The 23,667-nt window shown below is 36.2% G+C and overlaps 1 pseudogene; it reads left to right on the top strand.

Moving 5' to 3' along the window:
- The first annotated feature begins 10,529 nt into the window (after positions 1–10,529).
- On the top strand, positions 10,530–11,493 carry LOC126066882 (olfactory receptor 2AK2-like; annotated as a pseudogene).
- Positions 11,494–23,667: the final 12,174 nt, after the last annotated feature.

Raw genomic sequence — 23,667 nt, 5'->3', positions numbered from 1 at the left:
AGAAATATTAAAGAGAGTCCTTCGAATAGAGAACCAAAAACATTAAACAATAATCTGATATTTGGACGCAGGACAGACCACCCAGATACCAACCCAAATAAGGAATTTTAAAAATAAAACAAAGCTAAAAGGCTAAAAACAGGGAACCAAAGACATCCATATGTAAACGATGACATCAAAACAAAAAAGACGGAATGAATGGTGTAGTTATAGAACTTTCATATGGAGAGGAAGCCAAAGTGATATCAATAAATAAAAGACTGTTTTAAACTTAGGAAGATAACAGTAAATTTCAAGGTAACGACATAGAGGAGGACTGGTGGTGCATTGGTTAAGTGCTCAGCTGCTAACCAAAATGTCATTGCACTGAAAGTCTTACCTAAAGAAATATGGAAAAAGAAAGAAACAAAGGACCTCCAGATTGGAAGGAAGAAGCAAAATTTTCCCTATACACAGATGAAATGAACCTATACGTAGAAAACTCCAAGGATTCCACAAAAAAACTACTGGAACTAATAGAAGGATTCAGCAAAGTAGCAGGGTACAATATCAACATATAAAAAATCAGTTGGATTCCTCTACATCAACAAAGAGAACTTCAAAAAGTAAATCACAAAAAGAATGCCATTTATAATAGCCCCCCAAATGATAAAATACTTGGGAATAAATCTAACCAAGGATATAAAAGACCTATACAAAGAAAATTACAAAATGCTACTGCAAGAAACCAAGAGACCTATATAATTGGAAGAAAAAAAAATGCTCATGGATAGGAAGACTCAACACCATAAAAAAGTCAATACTACCTGAAGTGATCTACAAATATAATGCAATACCGATGCAAATTGCAACAGCATTCTTTAATGAGATGGAAACACTAATCACCAATCCAATGCGAAAAGGAAAGAGGCCTTGGATAAGTTAAGTGCTACTAAAGAAGAACAAGGTAGAAAGAAGGCCTCGCACTACTGAATCTTAGAACCTACTATTCAGGCATGGCAATCAAAACAGACTGGTATTTGTACAATGACAAACACACAGACCGATGGAAGAGAATTTAGAACACAGATGTAAATCCATCCAGCTATGGGCCGCTGATTTTTGACAAAGGGCCGAATTTTGTTAAATTGGGAAAAGACAGTCTCTAACAAATGGCACTGGCAAAACTGAATGTCCATCTGTAGAAAAAATGAATCAGGACCCATACTTCACATCATAAACAAAAACTAACTCAAAATCGATCAAAGACCTAAATATAAAACCTAAAACAATAAGGATTTCATTTTACTTGTTTCAGCAATCAACATCCATGGAAGCAGCAGTGGGCAAATCTGCTACAAAAGACCTCCTTAAAGTGTTAAAAAGCAAGGATGTCACCTTGAAGACTAAGGTGCCCCTGACCCAAGCAATGAAAGCTGGATGATGAGTAAGGAAGACTGAAGAAAAATTGGCATCTGTTGGTGAAGAATATTGAATATATCATGATATGCCAAAATAAGGACCAAATCTGCCTTGGAAGAAGTACAGCCAGAATGCTCCTTAGAAGCAAGGATGGTGAGACTTCATCTCATATACTTTGGGCATGTTGTCAGGAAGGATCAGTCTCTGGAGAAGGACATCATCCTTGGGAAAGAATAGGGTCAGTGAAAAAGAGGAAGGCCCTCAACAAGATGGACTGACATGGTGGCTGCAACAACGGGCTCATGTATAGCAATGAACGTGAGGATGGCACAGGATCGGGCAGGGTTTCCTTTTGTTGTGCATAGGGTGGCTATGAGTCAGAAATGACTCGAGCGCACCTAGCAAAAACAACAACAACAATAAGGAGATAGAAATTATAACGAAGTACCGAATACAAATTAACATTAATCTTTCCCAAACTCTTGCAAAAGAAAATAGTAGGGAACACTTTGTAACTGATTCTATGATGACATAATCACCCTGATACCAAAGCCAAAAAACCCCACAATATCCCTTATGAATATGAATGCAAATCTCCAACAGAGTACTAACAAACCAAATCCAGCAGCAAAATACTAGCAAACCAAACATAGCAGCATATTGAAAAGACTATAAACCACGTCCCAGTGGAACTTATCCCACAAATGCAAGAGTTGTTAAGCATAAATATCAATTAATTAAGAAAATGAAGGAAAAATGATTTGATTAATGAATGCAGAAACATCATTTGACAAAATCCAAGACCCTTTCATAATAAAATCATTCAACAAACTAGAAATGTAAGGAAACTACATGTATCTGATTAAGGACACTTATGAAACACCCACAGCTAACATCACACGCATTGGTGAAAGACTACAAGTTTTCCCCTAACATCAGGAACAAGACAAGGATGCCTGATTTCATAACTCTTATTCTACATTTTTCTGGAAATACTAGACAGAAAAGTTAGGCTAAAATTTTTTTTTTAAAGGCATTTGAATTTGGAAAGAAGTAAAATTTTTCCTATTCAAGATGACAAGATCTTATACATAGAATATCCTAAGGAATTCTCTCTCTTTCTCTCTCTCTCTCACATACACACACCCACAAATATACAATACAAATAAAAAATAAAAAGAAGCTATTAGATTTAATATACAAATTCAACAGAATGGTAGGATATCAGATCAACACACAAAAATACAGTTCTGGAAAGCCAAATTGTTATTATTTATCTGTTTATCTATTTATCCATCTATTTAGTGATTTGTTGATATAGCTATCTCTTTAACTACTTATTCATCTATTCATTCATTCATATGTCAGTCTTTCTGTATGCCTGTCCATCCATCCATCCATCCATCCATCCATCCATCCATCCATCCATCCATCCATCCATCCATCCATCCATCCATCCATCCATCCATCCATCCATCCATCCATCCATCCATCCATCCATCCATCCATCCATCCATCCATCCATCCATCCATCCATCCATCCATCCATCCATCCAGCCACCCAGCCACCCATCCACCCACCCATCCACCCATCCATCCATCCATGCATGTGTTCATTCATTTATTTATCTCTCTCTCTCTGTTTACTTATTACCCTTTGAGCTTCACATTTCTTCAACACCAAACTTCAAATTGACCTGAATTTTAAGGGAAAAAAGATATCAATGACTTCTTAATTATGCCTATGGGAAAAACTGATTCACTTGATTAGTTTTCTTCATGACACGTTTGCTTTAAATCTGCTTTAAATTACTTCTCATTAAGCTTGATCCAAAAAAATTGGATGATCTTTTCTTTCTTTTTTTTCCTTATTTGTATGAATTTAAAGAGCTTAAATTTGGAGGAAAAGAGACTTAATGATTCTCTCTTGGTTCACTATTTGGGCCCAAGCACCCATGTGTATAGACTCAGTGCTTCTCAGGTGGTGGCAAAAACATTCATTTGCCCTGTGTTGGCTATTAGGTAGGAAGGCTGCCCCTGGCTGGAAGGAGGTCAGCCCTCAACAGTGATCATGTTGTTGGGAGAGTCTTTGAACCTGAGCAGAGAGAGCAACTATATAGAGAGTTTATTTAAGTAATTCTCAGTGCAGAGAGTTTGTTCTATTTTTGTTTGTTGAGTTTTTAGTAGAACCATGTAACACAGGGGTGTAGAAAGCTGTTAAAAGGATTTGTGCCTGTGTTTGAGAAAAGCAGTGCAGGCAATGCTTCCATCCCTGAATCTTAGTTTATGTAAAATAATAATCAAAAAAGCAGTAAAAACAGCAGCATCAATAATAATCATCATTAAAGCTGTTTGTTGAGTGCAGCATGCTGGACAATGTTGTAAGTTGTTTGCAAGTGTTAACTAATTTACTTTTTAATAAACAATACTAGTGGTGGGTGCTATTACCAGTAACACTTGAAAGTTAACAATTAATACCTGAATCAAGAGAGCAAATACCTTCTTACCTGTCCAGGACCCTTCCAAGATCATATTGATTTTATATTTGCATTTTTGTTTTCTGGTTCTAAAATCAAGTGCCAAAAACTGTACAAGTTTCACATTATTCAAAATTTATCAATGTCACCTTGATATTGTAGGTATATTTCCAGCAGTAAACAAAAGTGAGGCAAGTGTTGACCATTCATAGGACTCAATTCTTCAGTTAAACTCTGAGATTGGTTTCCAGAATGCTTATGTTTTATCCTGTGACTGACTCAATGATTGACAACTGGAGTTTTTTTGTAAGGTGTTTTAGAGAATAAGATAAAATATTTCAAATTAAGGAATAATTGTTATAATTATTATAAATTATAATTTATAAATTATAAAATAACATAATTGATGAAAAATGAAGATAAGAGCTTACTGATGTGACAATCTGTCTGTGTGTGATAGAGTTAACCTATGTATTTTCTCTCTAAACTCTGACCTACATCACCTTTCTTCTTAAGTTATTGCACATTTCTTTTTCCGACTTGAGCACAGCAGCTGTCTTATGTCATCCCATGGAATTAGGTAAGAGAATTGGCTGGTTAAAATCCCACTTCGCTTTAATTTTTCCAGATTAAATGTATCTCATTCAAATAGAACAAATTTAAGTGGGCATCATGCCAAAATCTAAATTCCTGTCTATGAACTTGGAGACATTTAAACCTTAGGGGCTGAAACTTTTATGTTGGATCTGTGGACTTCCAGAAAGCTGAGTCTCTTACTTCTGTGGCCAAGCCAACTTGTTTATTTTGAGAATAAAATTATTGCAGTATTTAACATAATATCTCCTACATTATATAATTCGCAGTATTGCATGCATATTTTGTACAGAAAAAAATCAAAGTAAATATTAGTTGATTACTAATTACGTGGAGTCTAAATCTACACGCATATTTTAAAGGTAAAATAGAGTTAACTGGTTTTTCTTTTTTTAACATTCAGTTAAGATCAGTTATTTGATTTGTTTTTCACTTGAACAAATATATTTTGAGCCTTGACCCTTTGTTCTTTTTTTTTTTCTCCCAGGAGTGTAGACACCAGGCCTCATAAAATATCACCTACAATTTCTACAATGTGCTTAATTGTGGCCTAGAGACCTAGTTTCCCCAGAAGGCCTCTGAGAAACAAAATATGAATTCCACCATGATTAGGCAGTCAGCCCATTTCTATCAAGAGGTTGAAAGCCTCATATAAGGATGAGAAAATGAGTTTGAACATTTCTTTTTTTAATAAAATTTTTCATGGTAAATGATTGAAGGCTTATTGTCTGAAGCAAACAAACAAACAAACAAAGGCAATCTTGCATACTCGTAGTGTGGTAACAGTTCCTGAAATGTGTTTCAGATTAGAGGTTTCTACAGTTTTGGATTCCTTTTCAAATCTATTTCTCTGCCACCCCGTAGAGGTGCCAAATAAAGTAGCTTGATTATTCATAATATATGCAGTTTGTCTCTGTGACTCTTTGATATATATAACCAACAAACAATATAATTTAACTTAAAACTTTGTGAAAGACGGACTTGCTGTGAGTATGTAACACTATCCCCAAGTGGGGTGACAGGGAAATCTATTTAATTTTGCAGACCCCTTCCCCAGCGTCTTACCTAATGTTTTATTTCAAATAAAATTTCCTGGGAAAATGAAACATATCTCTATATGAGACACTATATATCTCAACTGAAATAAGTTTTAAAATTAATTACTTTATATCTGGGAAAGAATGTGGATGTCTACACATCTAATGAAGAAGAATGTGCTTTTCAACGCAGTAGCTTATTCTTCAGTTTTAAAAACATGACCCGCTGGATGTGAGCAGTCTCCTTCATAACAACAACCATTCAAATCTCAAACAGCTGTTTTAGGCCACTAATTACTCTGAATTTAACCTAAAATATTACAATACCTTGGAGACTTTACTACAATTCATATCAAAAAGATCAATATACAACTAATCTCAGGGACACTATTTAAAGGAATGTGTTTTATTTGATAAATTATGTAGAGTGGATTGTGTTGGTTTTTTTTTTTTTGCACACTCATTTCCTGGATTTGCATGATTTCTGGGCTGCCCAAATTATTCAGATTACATTTGAATGATTTCTGCAAAAATGAGTATCAAGGTAAGCTATGTGAGATTGATTTGACCATACATTGAATTGAAATTTTCTTGGGGCGGCAATCACAAAGCAGCAAGGGGAGAGACATTTCTTGGGAAGGTGAGATAAGGGTTAGGGTTTGAAGGTCCGGTGCAACCCCTACTGGGCAGCAAGGCCCTGCAGCTATCACTCATAGTCTTGATTGGGGTAGAAAAAACATTTCTTTCTTATTTTTGCCTTACCACTTTGCATTATGCTTAGGACATAGCCATGTTCAGGAATATTATTAGAAAGGTGAAAGGTTGTAAACTATGTAAAGTATTTCAAGCAATACAAACACCTGTTGAGAAACTTATGCAGTGGTATTAAAATATTTTGTAAATTGTTTTATTTTTAGTGAAATATATATGCTTATATGCATATGTATATATGTGTATATATAATGTATAACTGTCTAGTTTTCATAACCGATTTTGAATACATGCACATTATCTCAACAAGTTGATGTTTTTAGTTCCTTTCTCCATTTTCGTCATGTGCCCTTCATTTCAAATTTCTCCTGTATGTTTAGTGTATTTCTATAAATTACACAAGAAAAATTCCTAATATGAAACTGTTAGTTAAAAAAAAAAAAGCGGTTTCCATCAAGTCTATTCTGACTCAAAGCCACCCTGTAGGACAGAGTAGAACTGCCCAGTATGGTTTCCAAGGAGCCGCTGGTGGAATCGAGCTGCAAACCTTTTGGTAAGCAGCCCTAACTCAACGACTGCGACAGGTATGAAAATGATCAAAGGTCGTGAGAAATGATTAGCAAGTTTTGAAAAGATCTACCGTGTTTTACCAAAACTATGCTACTGCATATCTGATAACGTTGCTCACAACATTTTTGGCCTAATAATTTAGTAAAGTTGTTTTGTTTAACTAGGTTTTAATATTTTTGGATTATTTCTTTATTTTAAGCCTCTATTTCATTTTCGATGTATCACTTATTTGTATATTTTTTTCTGCTTAGTCAGCTCTTTTCATTTTTATTATTAATTTTTGGTAAATTGGATTTTATTTGTGATATTAAAATTTTTTATTTGTTCTAAGAATTTAATTTGGGTTCTTGTTTAGATTTACAATTCTTTACATGAAATTTTTGGGGGTAAAAACTACAAAATCAAAATAACGGCCCCCACCTGGTGAAATGAGCATTCCAATAGATTGGAAATTGTTGCCAGTTTTCCCATTTTCTTTTTTTTTAATAAATTTTTCCTTCCATATATATGTTTATATTACTTTGTCATTCAAAAATTTATACACAATTTTTTTCATGGCATTGGCTGCAATCCCTATTGTGTCAGCACTCTCCCGCTTTCCACGCCACATTCCCACATTCCATTTGTCCAATTTTCCTGTCCCTTCCTGCCTTCTCTTCTCTGTTTTTTGGCAGGTGTAGCCCATTTGATGTCATATACTGTTTGTTTTACAGGCCTGTCTTACCTTTGGCTGAAAGGTAAACTTCAGGGGTGGCTTCAGTTCTGAGTTAGAAGGATCTCCAGGGGCCATAGTCTCCAGGGTTCTGCTCTGACTGGGATTACAACAGAAAGTCCTGGACAGAGTGGGAGAAAATGTAGAACAGATGATCAAATTCACAAAAAGAACAGACTTCCCTACATATTTTATTGAAGGAGCCCTGGCTGTACAGTTGTTAAAAAGCAGTAAACCTTTACAGGAGCAGACTGCCACATTTTTCTCCCTCAAAGCACCTAGTAGGATCACACCACCAACTCTTCTGTTATCAGCCAAACACATAACCACAGCACAAACAGGGCTCCTTCTGTACTGATTGTAGCTTTAGAAATCCTATGGTGCAGTTCTGTTCTGCCTGGGGGTCACTATGAATTGGAATTGACTCCAAGGCAATGGGCAGAGTATATAATTTATTGACGATATATAGTCGCAGAGTATATAATTTATTGACGATATATAGTCATATAATAATTACATAACTTCTATAAACCCACTGCCATGGAGTCAATTGCAACTCATAGTGACCTTATGGAACAGAGTAGAACTGCCCCACAGGGTTTCCAAGGCTGTAAATCTTTACAGGAGCAGACTGGCACATCTTTCTCCTCCTGTTCAGCAGCTGGTGGGTTCCAACTACCGCCTGCCTTTCAGTTACCAGCTCAGTGCTATAATCACTACACCAGGATCAAGACTCCTGATAACTTCTACAGCTATTGTATTCTTACTTTCCTGTTTTTCTATCACGCCCAGTTATCATGCTATTTTATCACGTTTATATCCATAAAATTTTACATGTTGTATTTCCTCCTCTTTATTCTCTTATCGACATTTTTTTTAATTTTTATTTTTAACTTGATCATTTTCTTTCAGATTTTTATTAAAAAATTGCTTCATGGTCTGAAATATATAACCTATCTTGAAATTTAGATTGTATTTACATCAATTGGTTTACAGTGAACTAGCTTGCAATGACATTTATTTTGTCCTTTCAGTTACGTGTGTTTGCATTTGATATTTTTAAAACATAAACCAGTTTTTTCGATAACCATATTTAAATAATATTTTATTATCATTGAGTATTGTTATTACTAAGGTGAAAAATTTTAAGAATATTAAAAATATAATGTATTAGAATGTTGTTAACTATAAATTATAATTTATACAATTTATCGAACACTTTTAGCAAGTTAAGTGTTTTTCATTTATTAGGTTTTCAAAAACAGTAAAGCTTTTAAATAGAAAAAATTTTTTTTTCTTTTTTGTGTTGTTATTTTTGTCATATTCTATTTCATGGGTTAGAACATTCAAAAAAATCATAACGTTGTTAGAATAAGTCTTAGTTTTTTTCTGAATTATACAAACATCCATCATTATTTTATATCACCGTGTTTGCTGTTTTAGAGGAAAGCACTGTTCTTTGAGAAAGGCCTATAGTGAAGAATGACGGTTCAATAGGATCAGAGCTTTTTAGAATATATGAAATGTGTGTAGTATCTTTCCTATATAACTTAGTGATATGATTATTTATAGTCAAATGTGCCTCAGTTTATACCAACTTGGCTGACTATAGATAATGTTAAAAACAAAATTTCTACAAGATTAGATTTGTATATGAACCCATAAGTTTAACTTGCAATTTATGAACGGGAAGTTTCAGGCAAGAGCTTTCTAATTCATGAATAGCAACTACAGGTTATGAGTTCTTATACAAATTTAATTTTGTAAAATTTTGTTTTTAACAGTTCTGGTGATGGGGATGGGATTAATGGAACGTTTTGAACTTGGTTAAGCTCAGCAGGCAAGTCTTAATTGGTTAACTCACATTTTGGCTTCTGGGAAGGTCAGGCATTTGTAGGAACTAGACTCAGGTTTGGTTTGCTTATGTGGGGCTTAGCATAAGTGACTGCACCTTGGACCAAGTATAGTCAGGTCAACAATAAATATAACTTTATGACAGATCATTGAATTCTATATGCTAGAATTGTATTTATATTTGCATGTATGTGTAATCAACAGTTGGCATTGTCAATTAATTTTCTTATTTGTCACACTTTATATTAAAGCTCACTAGTTTTTACTGAAAATAATTTTAATTTCTCAACTTTGTTGAGCAATCTTTGTAATAACAATTATCTAAAACTTTCAAATTTTAATGGGGCATCAATACTTTTTGACTCCATATCTCAACTGAGGAGCAAGTAATAACATTTTACTAACTGACATTTCGTCCAAGTGCAGTTTAAATGTAAATTTCCCCTATTAATATAAAAGGACCAAGTCAAATTCAAAATGCCATTCTTGACATATTCCTTGAGTTAAACTTAGATTAATAATTGCTAACGTAACATTTTAGTGTTTCTTTCTCCAGCCCTTCTTAAAGGTCTTGCATATTTGTTTTTTGCCTGGGCAACAAATTTCCACATGCAATTACAGATATTATAGAAATAACCACCAATTCTTTTATAAGAGTTGTAGTATTCCTGACATACAAATGGTAATATAACATTTATTACAATTTTTTATAGCCAATATAATTTCAAAACTGAGAAATGGAGAAAGAAATTCTTTTTGTAAGAATATTATACCGTGTTTGAACATCACTGTCCTGTTTAATTATTTAAATGAATGGAGTGAAAGATTTTTTTTCTCATACCAAGTAAGCACATCTCCAATCTCTCATCTTGAAGATATTTAAAAGGGGAGAAAAGACTCATGTTGGCAAATCATCTAAATGTTTATTTCCAGATAATATTTTTATTCTGTAAGAAATAAAAAAAAAAAAAAGATAATTTTTTTTTTTTTTTTCGAATTGGCCATTGCTCAACAGACACAGATTCAGTGTATAGAAACGGGGAGAAATAGTCACCTAAAGTGATTCAAGGAAATTCTACTGCATTTAATAATCATTTTGTTTTCTTCTGAAGGACATTCAATGTTGTTTACATTGAATTTTCAGATATTGTCTGCTTTATTTTTATCTAAGCCATGAAGACAGAAAATCAAACTTTTGGAGCAGAATTTATACTTCTTGGCTTTTTCCAATATGGCCAAATGAACACCGTCCTCTTTGTTACCATTGCGGGCCTCTTCTCAGTGACTTTGATGGGGAATATCATGCTGATCCACCTCATCCGACTGGACACTCCGCTCCACACTCCCATGTACTTCCTCCTCAGTCAGCTCTCCTTCATTGACATGATGTACATCTCCACCACGGTACCCAAGATGGCAGCAAACTTTCTGTCAAATGATAAGACTATTACTTCTTTAGACTGTAAGATTCATACCTTTGTGGTTTTGACCCTTGGTGGAACTGAAGCTCTTCTTCTTGGTTTCATGTCTTATGATAGATATGTAGCGATCTGTCACCCTTTACATTATCCTGTGCTCATGAGCAAGACGATCTGTTTGTCCATGGTCACATGTGCATGGGCCAGTAGTTCTATCAATGCTTTAATACATACATTGCATGTATTTCAACTTCCATTCTGTACATCTCGGATCATTAACCACTTTTTCTGTGAAGTTCCATCTCTAATGCCTTTGGTGTGTGAGGACACCTCCCAGTATGAGTATACTGTCCTCTTTAGTGGCCTTATCGTTCTGCTACTACCATTCATGGCCATTCTGGCCTCCTATGCCTGAGTGCTTATTGTGGTTTACCAGATGAGCTCAGGTAAAGGGCAGACAAAAGCCATCTCCACGTGTTCCTCTCATCTGATTGTGGCAAGCCTATTCTATGGGGCTACTCTCTCCACCTATACAAGGCCACATTCCTTGCATTACCCTGAGGAAGATAAAGTGGTGGCAGTATTTTACAGTATCATTACACCTCTTCTGAACCCATTTATCTACAGTCTGAGGAATAAGGAGGTCATGGGGGCTAGGAAAAGAGTTTTGGGAAAATAGATATTTGTACAGAAAATATGACTTTAGGAACCCTTTATAGTTTGAGACTGAACAACATGATTTGATTAGCCTACTGTCTAGAGAGATGTAAGCTCAAAGAAATGTTTACAAAATAAATAAATGTAACAATACCTTAGTTTCTACACTTCTCAGAAATAACTAAAGCTTTGTTATTGGAACTGGGTGGACTTGCCGTGTAAAAGCAAGAGAATGGTTGCCATTTTCAACTTTATCTTCTAAAGCAATAGATTTAATCCCTGTCAACACAATGCTCCCATGTCATAACAAATTTTTAGTACCTTTTTAATATTCTGAAATAAAATGCACATGAAATATAATTTACCATATAATACATAATATCAGGAAAATACGTATGATGACCAAACTATAATATAGAGCAAAATGTATACATCCACTTATTTATTTATTTATTCATTCATTGAGCAAGGGCTTTAATGCTTTAACTCTGTATGTGACACTGTTATAGGCACTGGTGAAATGGGATTAAACAAGAAAAAACTGACATAAGTCTCTGCTCTCATGAAGTTTACATTTTATCGTGGGGAGAAAGACAGTATATAAAATTAACTGGTAAAGCGACCTTATATGAGTCGGAATCAACTCGACAGCACTGGGTTTGGGTAAATTTCAGAGTATACCAAAAAGTATTAATCACCATGAAGAAGAACTAGGTGGAAAATTGGAATCAGGAAAACAGAGGATATTTGCAATATTAAGTCAAATAGTCAGAGAAGGGAGAATCAAGAATATGACTTTTGTCAAAAACTAAAAGGAGTCGAGGAAGAGAGACAAGTGGATATTTGTGGATAAATGTTCTGGGAAGAGCAAAGAACAAGTGAGAACTCCCTGAGGTGGGGACATGCCCAGCTTAGTCACAAAAGATCAAGGAGTAAATTGGTGAGACACAGGAAATAGGTATATGTTTTGGGGCCGGGTATTACAGTGTAAATTAGATCAACGTGAGGATTGTGGCTTTGAACCTAAAACAATGGGCTACCATTGCAGAGTTGTGGTAGAGAACTGATGTGGGCAGGAGAAAGCCATTGCAGTAGTCCAGCTGTGACAAGATATTACCTTGGACCAAGGTGATATTAGTGGAGAGGCAAAAACTAGCCAGATTCAGGAGACTGGGAGAAAGCAGACATTTGAGTTTTGTGGACACATGGAATGTGAAATTCTATGAAATAAGAAGCTTTCAGAATTGGGCTAAAACTTGAAATAAACAACTGGAAGTATGGAACTGTCATCGTTACAGCTTGAGGGAAACCACAGGTGGAGCATTTCATCATTCATCATCTCTTATGCTCCTTTCATGTTAATGCCTTGGGCCCACAATTACAATCATTATTCTGGCTTCTATCGCCATTAAATAGAAGCTCTTACTTCTCATCACCATTGAGTAGAAACTTTTAAATCAGCAAATAAGTTCTCTTTGATGTCTGGTTTCTTTTCCTAAACATATTTAAAAGGTTTAACCATATTTTTGAGTGTTTCCATCATTTTTATTACAAAGCTGAATTCCATCATATGGCTTAGAATAATTATTTCCATTCTGATGTCAGAAACGTTTGGCTATAATGAATAAAACTACCATAAAGCTTCCTGTACAAGTGTTTTTTGAGAACACGTGAACTCAATTCTCTTGTATATATACCTAAATTGAAATTGCTTGGTCATAAATTAGGCACATGTTTAGCTCTAACAGCGTTATCCAAATTGGATTTAATCATTTATTTTCCAATCAGTAATATATGAAAACTTCTTAGAGTCTGAGTGTTGATAATAAATAATGCAGTGGGTTGCTAAACTACTTGGTGCTAAATATAAAGTGGGATATAAACCATGAGAACAAAATACAACCAGTGTGCCATCAGTGCATGAACAATGGTATTGGAAGAAAGTGTATATTTCTGTGAAGTATTTTAGAGATTCACTGACAAGTTTTTTTGGATCCATTGTCAATAATTTTAATAATAATTATATGTAATGGCCTTTAGGAACACTCATTTTTGGTTCAAGACAAAATGTGTTTATTGGTCTATGAATGCCTTACTTCGGTCAGTTTGTTTATAATGTATACCTGTAAGTTCATCACCCAACCCAACAACTAAAATAGTAAATTTGTTTATCTTTAGTGCTCCTCCAACTCATGGCGACCCCATGTGTGTCAGAGTAGAACTGTTCTTGGTAGAGTTTTCAACGGCTTATTTTTCTAATGTAGATCACCAATCCATTCTTCTGAGGTGCCTCTGGGTAGACTCGAACCACCAAGCTTTCAGTTAGCAGTGACTATGTTAACTGTTCGCACCATGCAGGGACTCCTCATATCCTCCTATACCTCCACCATTATTCTGAATTTTTAGTTTTTTAATTCTCTTGCTATAATTATAATATAGAATTCATAGGGTATTAGAAAATATTTTTAGATGCTGTAGAACTTAATAAAGGGGTCTTAAGTTGTAGATAATCTTTCTGAAAATTGATTGTTTTTTCAGTTGACATTACTAACTCTCCAGGTTGAATGAAATGACAGCCCATTCTATTTTATTATTGAATGGCATTCTATTTTAAGACTATACTACACATTTATCCATTTTTTGTTGTTGGTGTTGTTGCTGATAGATGCTTGTTTTATTTCTAGTTGTCTACTATTATGTACAATGCACTTATAAACATTGTTGCATTTGCCTCCTGTTTCCCATAACAAGAGTTTGTATTTTGTATATATCTATGAATGGAATTGGTGGTGAAATTACTTAAGTGTGTAAACCGTTTGTGTTTTACATAAAGTTTGAAATTCTAATTTACACTTACTATCAAACATGAAAATAACAAATCTATATTTTAATAAATGTACATTCAAATTAAATGAATTTTAACATATCGAAATATTTTTCACACAGACAGATTGCATGAAAGTTCACATCTGTAGACCACATCAGTCGCTGAAGTATATGGTTGCATGTCCAGTTGCTAGCTTCAAGTTTCAGGTAATCTCCACCCCCAGCTTCTTGATCTTGGCCTTAGAGTTTTATACATCCTTGATCTTTTATTATTGTAATTAATTTTTGTAGTATTTTTGACGATTTTCATGCTTTTGAGTTCCAATAGAGCCTAAACCTGACTAAACACGATGCCTAAACTTCAATAGCTATAGCTAACAAACTTTTTTTAAGTAAATAGCAATTTGAAGGATGATTTGTGTAAGTTATATAGAATAAAAAAATCCATATACAGTACCTTCACAACTAATCAGCTGGATTATCACAAATTGAACAAACCTATATGAAAGTAGTAACATATTATTAGCACTTGAGAAGATTCCTCATGCCTCCCCCTAGCTGCTGCCCATACTTACTTGTAATGAAACCATTATATTTAAGTGCATTATCCATGAATTATACTGAACAATGAAAAAATAAATCATTTCAATTATTACATAAATTCAATATAATCCCCATTAGAATCCCATCAGTGTGTGCATGTGTGTGTTTAATTTACAAGTTGGCTATAGAATTTATACAAAATGATGCAAAAAACAGTAATAGCTCAAAAGGAGTTTTAAAAATAATTAAATGAGATGCATCACTCTACGTGATATCAAAAATTTATATCGATATAGTTATAGACCAATGGAAGAGAATATATAATCCAGATGCACACATACGTGTACAATGATGAGTCACATATGTCAGGTGCTTGTATGGGGAGTGATAAAAGGATACACATTCCAGTGAAAGTTGTTGAATCAATTGTATATCCGTGTATATTTTTAAAAAATGAGATGTGGATAATGTCAGTGAAAATGACCAAGTTGATAGCCTCAGATACCTTCTGTGGAGGGCCTGTTCCTGCACAGAAACAACAACAAAGCAAAAAGTGTTAGAATCAACTTTTTTAGAAATTTAGAAAGTTTTAAAATATTTACAGCAACCAAGCAAATACTGAAATAAGAGAAAACCAGAAAACCAAACCCACTCCCATCAAGTCGATTGCGACTCATAGCGACCCTATAGGACAGAGTAGAGCTGCACCATAGAGTTTCCGAGGAGCGTCTGGTGGATTCGAACTGCTGACCTCTTGGTTAGCAGCCATAGCACTTAACCACTACACCACCAGTGTTTCTGAAATAAGAGAAAGGCCACTTAAAAACATCAGGAGAGGGGATGTTACAGAAAACAGTGTGTTAAGAAGGTATAGGATTCATTCCCTCCACTGAAGCAATGAAAAAAACCAAAAACCAAACCCAATGCCATCGAGTCGACTCCCACTCATAGTGACCCTATAGAACAGAGTAGAACTGCCCCATAGAGTTTCCAAGGAGCACCTGGAGGCTTCGAACTGCCGACCCTTTGGTTAGCAGCCGAAGCACTTAACCACTAGGCCACCAGGGTTTCCCTGAAGCAATGAATAAGTGGAAAAAAAAAACTGACAGAATAAACATTAAGTGCTTCATGAGAAAAGATGCTGTTGAATTTTGATGAAAAATGGTGGCATTTTTGTTTATTCACCTACTATCCCCCATTCTCCACTTGACAGCTGCCATGAAGACAGCAGCCCACATTCCTGGTGTGGCTTGCTGGTGCCAGGGTGTGGAGAAGACAGATCTTTTTTCTAAAAATGTTGTTGTTGTTGTTTATTTTGACCAATCTGGTAGTTCCAGAGATACCTGCTCTGAGATAGGCCTTGGCTTTACTCCTCTCAGACATGAGTGGCTACCAGGTGGTATCTGTCTGTCAAAAGCCTTAAAGACATATAATGCCATAACCAGCTTAGGTAAGGAATGGAGAACAGGGAAAGAAGCAAACAAACCTGATAGCCTGGAAAAGAAGAGGCTGACGAGGCTAATGCATGGGAGAATAAACTGTTTGTAGAGATACTGAATGTACTGAAGGATCAGAGATCCAATGTACATACCCAGGTTGAATGCGTGCTCAAACAAGACCTGAGAGGACCCTAGGTTTGAGCCTCTGGCAGATCTTTGGGCTCTGCACAAACGGAGGTGTAGACTAAGGCCCAATTGTAGGTGGCCTGGCTAAGCATTGAAAGAGTACCTAATTCAGAGTCAATCTTCAATGACCAGGAAAGGGTTTTTAGTTTTCTTTTTCTTCTCTTTTTGACTCCAAAAAAGGTCTTTATCAGGTCACTGGTTGACCACTAAAATAACTGAAGATAGACTTCAGTGACCACACATGGCAAAGAATACAGTCTATGCAAAATAATAAATACATACAAACAAATAAATAGTTTGGAAATGTCACTAAACAGATGACCGCAGCCCTCAACAATAACAGCAAGCACTAGGTAGGCTGGAGAATCTGCTTTTCAGAGTTAACACATAAAATTCACAAAGCCCAGTGTTTGGTAAAAATACTAGGCATGCCAAGAAACAGGAAGTACAACCAATTCACAGGAAAAAAAAAAAAAAAAATTGGCGAAAGCAGTCCCTGAAGAACCAATGACATAGAATTGCTAGGCAAATCGTTTAAATCTACTGTGTTAAACATGGTCAAAGACCTAAAGGAAAACAGGAGAATGTCTCAAAGAATAGAGAATATCAATAATGACAAAGAAATTATAAAGAAGGCATCAAATAGAAATTAACATCAATCTTTCTCAAACTTTTCCAAAAACTAAAAGGAAGGAATAATTTGTAACTCAATCCATGATGCTATCAGCATCCTGATATTTAGCCAGACAAAGCCATCAGAAAAAAATATTGCATAGAAATATCTATGGAAATCCTCAACAAAATAGTAAAACTCCAATCCAGCAGCATATTAAAAGGACAATATGCCATAACCCTGTGTGCTTTGTCCCACAAGTGCAGCATATATAAAAGTCAATCAGTGTAATGCAACACATTAATAGAATGTAGGGAGGGGGGATGATCTATCAACTGATGCAGGAAAAAGCGTTTAACAAAAAAACACTCAAAAATCAGGAATAAAAGGGAACTTCCTATTGTGTGAGAGTCAAAAATGGCCTCTGTGTATTAGCCCCAAGTTATTTACTTCTTCAAGTAAGCTGAGGCGTATTATATGGAAAAAAAAAAAAAAAACTGGCATGAAACTCAAACTTGTACATGTCCAACTGATTTAAAAATAGCCCAAATAAGCAGATTTTTAGCCACTTAGGACCTGCCTGTTTTACATACCCTGCAAAACTGGACTCAACTTCTGCTAGTCCTAAAAAAAAAAAAGATAAATTCGTGTAGTTATAAAGACCCTAAGATGCTGCTGCTTTTAGGGCTCTCTGACCCAGAGACTTATCACCTGGCTGCAGGAGGATATCTCTTCTCTCCCCTGGGAGCTTTCTTGCTCTCTTCTCCTTCTGATGCTACCTGTGACTCTAGGCTCTGGAAGAACTTCTGCTACAGGGACCACCCCCTTGCATGTGACTTTCAATGTGTTGGCCCCATTAAATAGCTTGTTGTGCAATACTGTCATATAGCTCTGAATTTCCTTCACCTCAGTACCCTTCCTTAAAATGATAAAGGACAGTTGTGAAAAACCAACAATTAACATTATACTCAATGGTGAAAGACTGAAAGATTTTGCCATAAAATCAGGAACACGGCAAGGGTGTCTCTTTTCCCTACTTCTATTCAACACTGTGGTCTTTTTGTTCGCCTCTGTGAATGTGAAAACTGGACAATGAAAAAAGAAGGCAGAAGAAGTACTGATGCGTGGAAGTGTGGTGTTGGTGAAGAATATTGAATGTACCATGGATTAACAAAAGAACAAAAAAATCAGTCTTACAATAAAACAATGAAATGTTCCTTAGGAATGAGGATGGCAAGACTTCATCTTACTTACTTTGGACACATTATCTGCAAAGACCGATCCCTAAGAAAAGAAGTCCTGTTAGGTGAAGTAGAAGCTCACAAAAATAAAGGAAACCCTCAGAAAGATGGATTGACGCAATAACCACAACAATGGACTCAAACATACCAACAATCATTAGGATGGCACGGGACCAGGGAAAATTTCTTTGTCTTATATATTAGGTTACTTTGAGTAGAAGCCAACTAAATAGCAACTGCTCTCAACAGCAACATTCGGCGCAAGACATCAACAACAACATAGCTACAGCTTATCTTCATATCAAACAAAACCCCACCAGTTGCAGTAGAATCAAACGCAACTCACAGTGACCCGCTGGGTGTCGGAGTGGAACTGGGCTCCGTCAGTAGGCTGCACTGTGTGTCTGCACCATAATTTGTTTCCCATTCGTCTGTTGGTGAGCATTTAGGTTGTTTACGTCTTTGTGCTGTTGTGAATAGTGCTCCAATGGACATGGTATGCATATGGCTATTCCTGCGACTGCTCTTACTTCTCTTGGGTATATTCCTATGAGTGGGATTGCTGGATCTTATGGAATTTCTACTTCTAGCTTTTTAAGGAAGCACCAGATTGTTTTCCAAAGTGATTGTATCATTTTACATTCTCACCAGCAGTGCATGAGAGTCCAATCTCTCCACAACCTCTCCAACATTTTTATTTTGTGTTTTATGGATTAACCAAACCCATCGCCATCGAGTCGTTTCTGACTCATAGCGACCCTATAGGACAGAGTAGAACTGCCCCGTAGAGTTTCCAAGGAGCATCTGGTGGATTCAAACTGCCGACCTTTTGGTTAGCAGCCGTAGCAATTAACCACTACGCCACCAGGGTTTCAGCTGCTCATAGGTGGATGGATTTACGTCTGGGTTCTCAATTTTGTTATATTGGTCTATGTGTCTGTTGTACCAGTACCAGGCTGTTTTGACTATCATGGTGGTATAATAGGTTCTAACATCAGGTAGTGTGAGGCCTCCCACTTTGTTCTTCTTCTTCAGTAATTCTTTACTTATTTGGGGCTTCTTCCTTTTCCATATGAAGTTTGTGATTTGTTTCTCCAACATGCTAAAAGTTGTCATTGGAATTTGGATTGAGATTGCATTATATCTGTAGATCACTTTGGGAAGAATTGACATTTTCATAGTGTTGAGTCTTCCTGTCTATCAGCATGGTATGTTTTTCCACTTATGTAGGTCTCTTTTGATTTCTTGCAATAGTGTCTTGCAGTTTTCTTTATGTAGGTTTTTTACATCTCTGTTTAAATTTATTCCTAAATACTTTATCTTCTTGGGGGCTTTTATAATGGTATTGATTTGGTGATTTCCTTTTGGAAGTTCTCTCTGTTGGTGTAGAGGAATCTGACTGACTTATGTGTGTTTATCTTATATCCTGATATTTTGCCAAAATCTGCTATTAGCTGTAGTAGTTTTCTTGTGGATTCTTTGGGGTTTTCCATGTATAAGACCATATCATCTGCAAGGATACTTTTACTTCTTCCTTACCAATTTGGATGCACTTTATTTCTTTTTCTTGCCTTATTCATCTGGCTAGGGCCTCCAGTACAATGTTGAATATGAGTGGTGACAAAGGGCATCCATGTCTGGTTCCCCTTCTCAAGGGGAATGCTTTAAGACTCTTCATTTAGGATGATGTTGGTTGTTGGCTTTGTATAAATGGCCTTTATTATGTCCAGGAATTTTCATTCTATTCCCATTTCGCTGAGAGTTTTTATCAAGAATGGGTTTTGGACTTTTTAAAATACCTTTTCTGCATCAGTTGATAAGATCATGTGGTTCTTGTCTTTTGTTTTATTTATGTGATGGATTACATTGATTGTTTTTCTAATGTTGAACCATCCCTGCATACCTGGTATGAATCCCACGTGGTCATGGTGAATTATTTTTTGATATGTTGTTGAATTCTATTGGCGAGAATTTTGTTGGGGATTTTTGCACCTAAGTTCATGAGGGATATAGGTCTGTAATTTTCTTTTTTTGTGGATCTTTACCTGACTTTTCTATCATGGTTATGCTGGCTTCATAGAATGAGTTTGCGAGTATTCCATCCTTTTCTATGCCTGAAATGCCTTTGGCAGTAATGGTGTTAACTCTTCCCTGAAAGTTTGGTAGAATTCTCCAGTGAAGCCGTCTGGGCCAGGGCTTTTTTGCTGTTGTTGGTTTTTATTTTTTTAATTATCTCTTCAATCTCTTCTTTTGTTGTGGGTTTATTTAATTTTTCTACCTCAATTTTTGTTAGTTTAGGTAAGTATTGTGTTCCTAGAAATTTGTCCATTTCTTCTAGATTTTCAAATTTGTTAGAGTACAATTTTTCATAGTATTCTGTTATGATCCCTTTTATTTCCATTGGGTCTGTTGTGATATCACCCATTTCATTTCTTATGTAGGTTATTTGCTTCCTCTCCTGTTTTTTCTTTTGTCAATTTGACCAATGGTTTATTCATTCTGTTGATCTTTTCAAAGAACCATCTTTTAGTGTTGTCTACTCTTTCAATTGTTTTCCTGTTCTCTATCTCATTCATTTCTGCTCTAACCTTTATTATTTCCTTTCTTCTGGTGCCTGAGGGCTACTTTTGTTTCTCTCTATTTGTTCAAGTTGTAGGGTTAATGTTTTGATTTTGGCACTTTGTTCTTTTTGAATGTGTGCATTTATTGTTATAAATTGACCTCTAAGCACTGCTTTTGCTGTTTCCCAAAGGTTCTGGTGAGACATGTTTTCATTCTCATTTAATTCTATGAATTTATTTTTTCCATCCTTGATTTCTTCTATAATCAAGTAGTTTTTAAGCAAGGTGGTGTTCCGTTTCCATGCATTTGATTTTTTTTCCTTGCTGTTTCTGTTATTGATTTCTAATTTTACGTCATTATAATCAGAAAAGATGCCGTGTAAAATTTCAGTGTTTTGAATTCTGTTAAGGTTTGCTTTGCAGCCCCATATGCAGTTTATTCTGAAGGATGTTCCATGTGAGTTGGAAAAGAATGTATACTTGGCTGCTGCTGGATAGATTTCTGTATATGTCTATGATCTTCTGTATCTTTATTTTCTTTCTACATGTTCTGTCCTTCATTGAACGTGGTGTGTTGAAGTCTACTATTATGATGAATTATCTATTTCTCTTTCCAATACTATTAGGGTTTGTTTTGTGTGGCTTGGAGCCGTCTCATTAGGTGCTTATGTATTTATTATAGTTATGTCCTCCTGGTGTATTGACCCTTTAAACATTAAGCTGTGTCCTTTCTTATCCTTTGTGGTGAATTTTGCTTTAAATCTGTTTTGTCAGAGATTAATATTGTCTCTTCTGCTCTTTTTTTGTGGTTGTTCACTTGATATTTTTTTTCCATCATTTTAGTTTTAGTTTGTTTGTGTCTTTGAGTCTAAGTTGTCTCTGTTAGAGGCAGCATATAGACCAATTGCGTTTTTTTAATCAATTTTGCCACTACTCATCTCTTTATTAGCACATTTAGTCCATTTACATTCAGTGTAATTATTGATTGGTACGAGTTCAGTGCTGTCATTTTGTTGTTGTTGCTTGTTTTTGTTTTTTTTTTTTGGTGGTGCTGGCGGTTTCTTTGTTCCACTTAATTTTCTGTGCTGTTGAGTGGTTTTTCTTATGTATTCTCTTTTCATATTTTTTCATTATTATTTATTTTGTTTTTGCTAAGTCCTCATGTTTTTCTTTTTATTTTGATGGGTAGGTTTGTTAGCTTCCTTTGTGGTTACCTTAAAATTTACCTTTATTTTTCTAAATTTAAACCAACATTTTATTTCTTAATATTGCCTTTAACTTCCTCTCCATATGTTCTGGTGTGGCACAGGTGTCCAGGTTTTCAGTCACCAAATGTGTGGTGCAGACTCTCACCTACAGTCCCAGACTGTCAGGGCTGCATATTGGTGTTTGAAGCAGGAACAGGTATCCGGCTGCTGTAGGGGGTATGTGTGGAACAAGGCAGGGGGCTGATGGCTGCCCCTGGATGCCTTGGTGAGGGTGTGTCCCTTTTTCCCTAGAGCATGTGGTGAGGGGTATTGCAGCCGGTCCTTGGGCACACAGTCCTTTTGACTGTAGGGAATGGGAGGCACCGCTTACTCTCAGACCCCTGTTATATGAGTGGCTAGATGGAGTGAGGAAACCCTGGTGGTGTAATGGTTAAGTGCTACGGCTGCTAACCAAAGGGTCAGCAATTCGAATCCACCAGGCGCTCCTTGGAAACTTTATGGGACAGTTCTACTCTGTCCAAAGGGTCACTATGAGTTGGAATCAACTCAACAGCACTGGGTTTGGTTTTTTTTTTTTATTTATTTAGATGGAGTGAATGGTACCACCAGCCCTCAGGCCTCTGGGGTAGGTGGCTGAGGTTCTGTGCTTAAGAGGCAGGGCCACGTCAAATGTCATGAGTCTGCAGCTCCCCCTTGGCTGCTGAAGTTGAAAATGGGCTTCAAGTGTATGCCCTGCTGTTATGATAACGATGGCATGTGATGTTGAATCAGCCCACACAGGCCTAAACCCACTGACCCAGTGCACACAGGTCTAGGCAGGAGTAAAGGATTCTGCAAGTCTGCGGACCCCTCATGCCACTGACTCACCCCGAGTTCCTGGCTTAGGGGGAGTGACAGTTCTTGAATACCGCCAGACTGGTTTCAGAGCAGAGCAGGGTGGGGGTAGGTGAGGGAAAGTAACCAGTTCTCCACTGTGAAACTCTGGGAGTAGAATTTATTTTGCCTCCCAGTGGTAGGTTAGATGTTTGCACTTAACTTTTGCACGTCCAGCACTGCTTCCACCTAGCTACAGAGGTGAGTGCAGACTCGCTGCTGCGCAGCCTCACCCAACATGGTGAGGTACATCTCAAACACTACTGCTCACCTCAGCCTGCAGGCATAGGATGACCTAGTCAGCAGGGCACTGGCAACCTTACAACTGGCACTTCTTTGCTGTTTTTGAATTATCCCTCCTTCTTCCTGCCACTCAGTCCAACTCTTCAGCTTTGTCTTTTATGATCAGGGCTTCTAGATTGTCATATATAATCAATTCACTTGTTTTTTCAGGTCTTTGTTGTAAGAGGGACAACAGGAAGAGTCTGACTATCCCACCATCTTGGCCACACCTCTTAGTTTCCTATTTCTGCTGTATCAAATTACCACTCATTTAATGGCTTAAACAAAACAAAATTTATTATCTTAGAGTTCTGAAAGTAAGAATTCTGAGATTGTTCTCACTGGGCTAAAATCTAGGTGTTCATAAGGTTCTGTTTCCTCTGGAGGCTCTGTAAAAGAGCTGTTTCCATGCCTTTCCACCTTTTAGAGGCTAACCACATTCCTTCACTCATGATCCACGTCTT

Source organism: Elephas maximus, chromosome 24 (genome assembly GCF_024166365.1).
Source record: "Elephas maximus indicus isolate mEleMax1 chromosome 24, mEleMax1 primary haplotype, whole genome shotgun sequence".
Classification (NCBI taxonomy): Eukaryota; Metazoa; Chordata; class Mammalia; order Proboscidea; family Elephantidae; genus Elephas; species Elephas maximus.
This window is presented reverse-complemented; position numbering and strand designations above follow the sequence as displayed.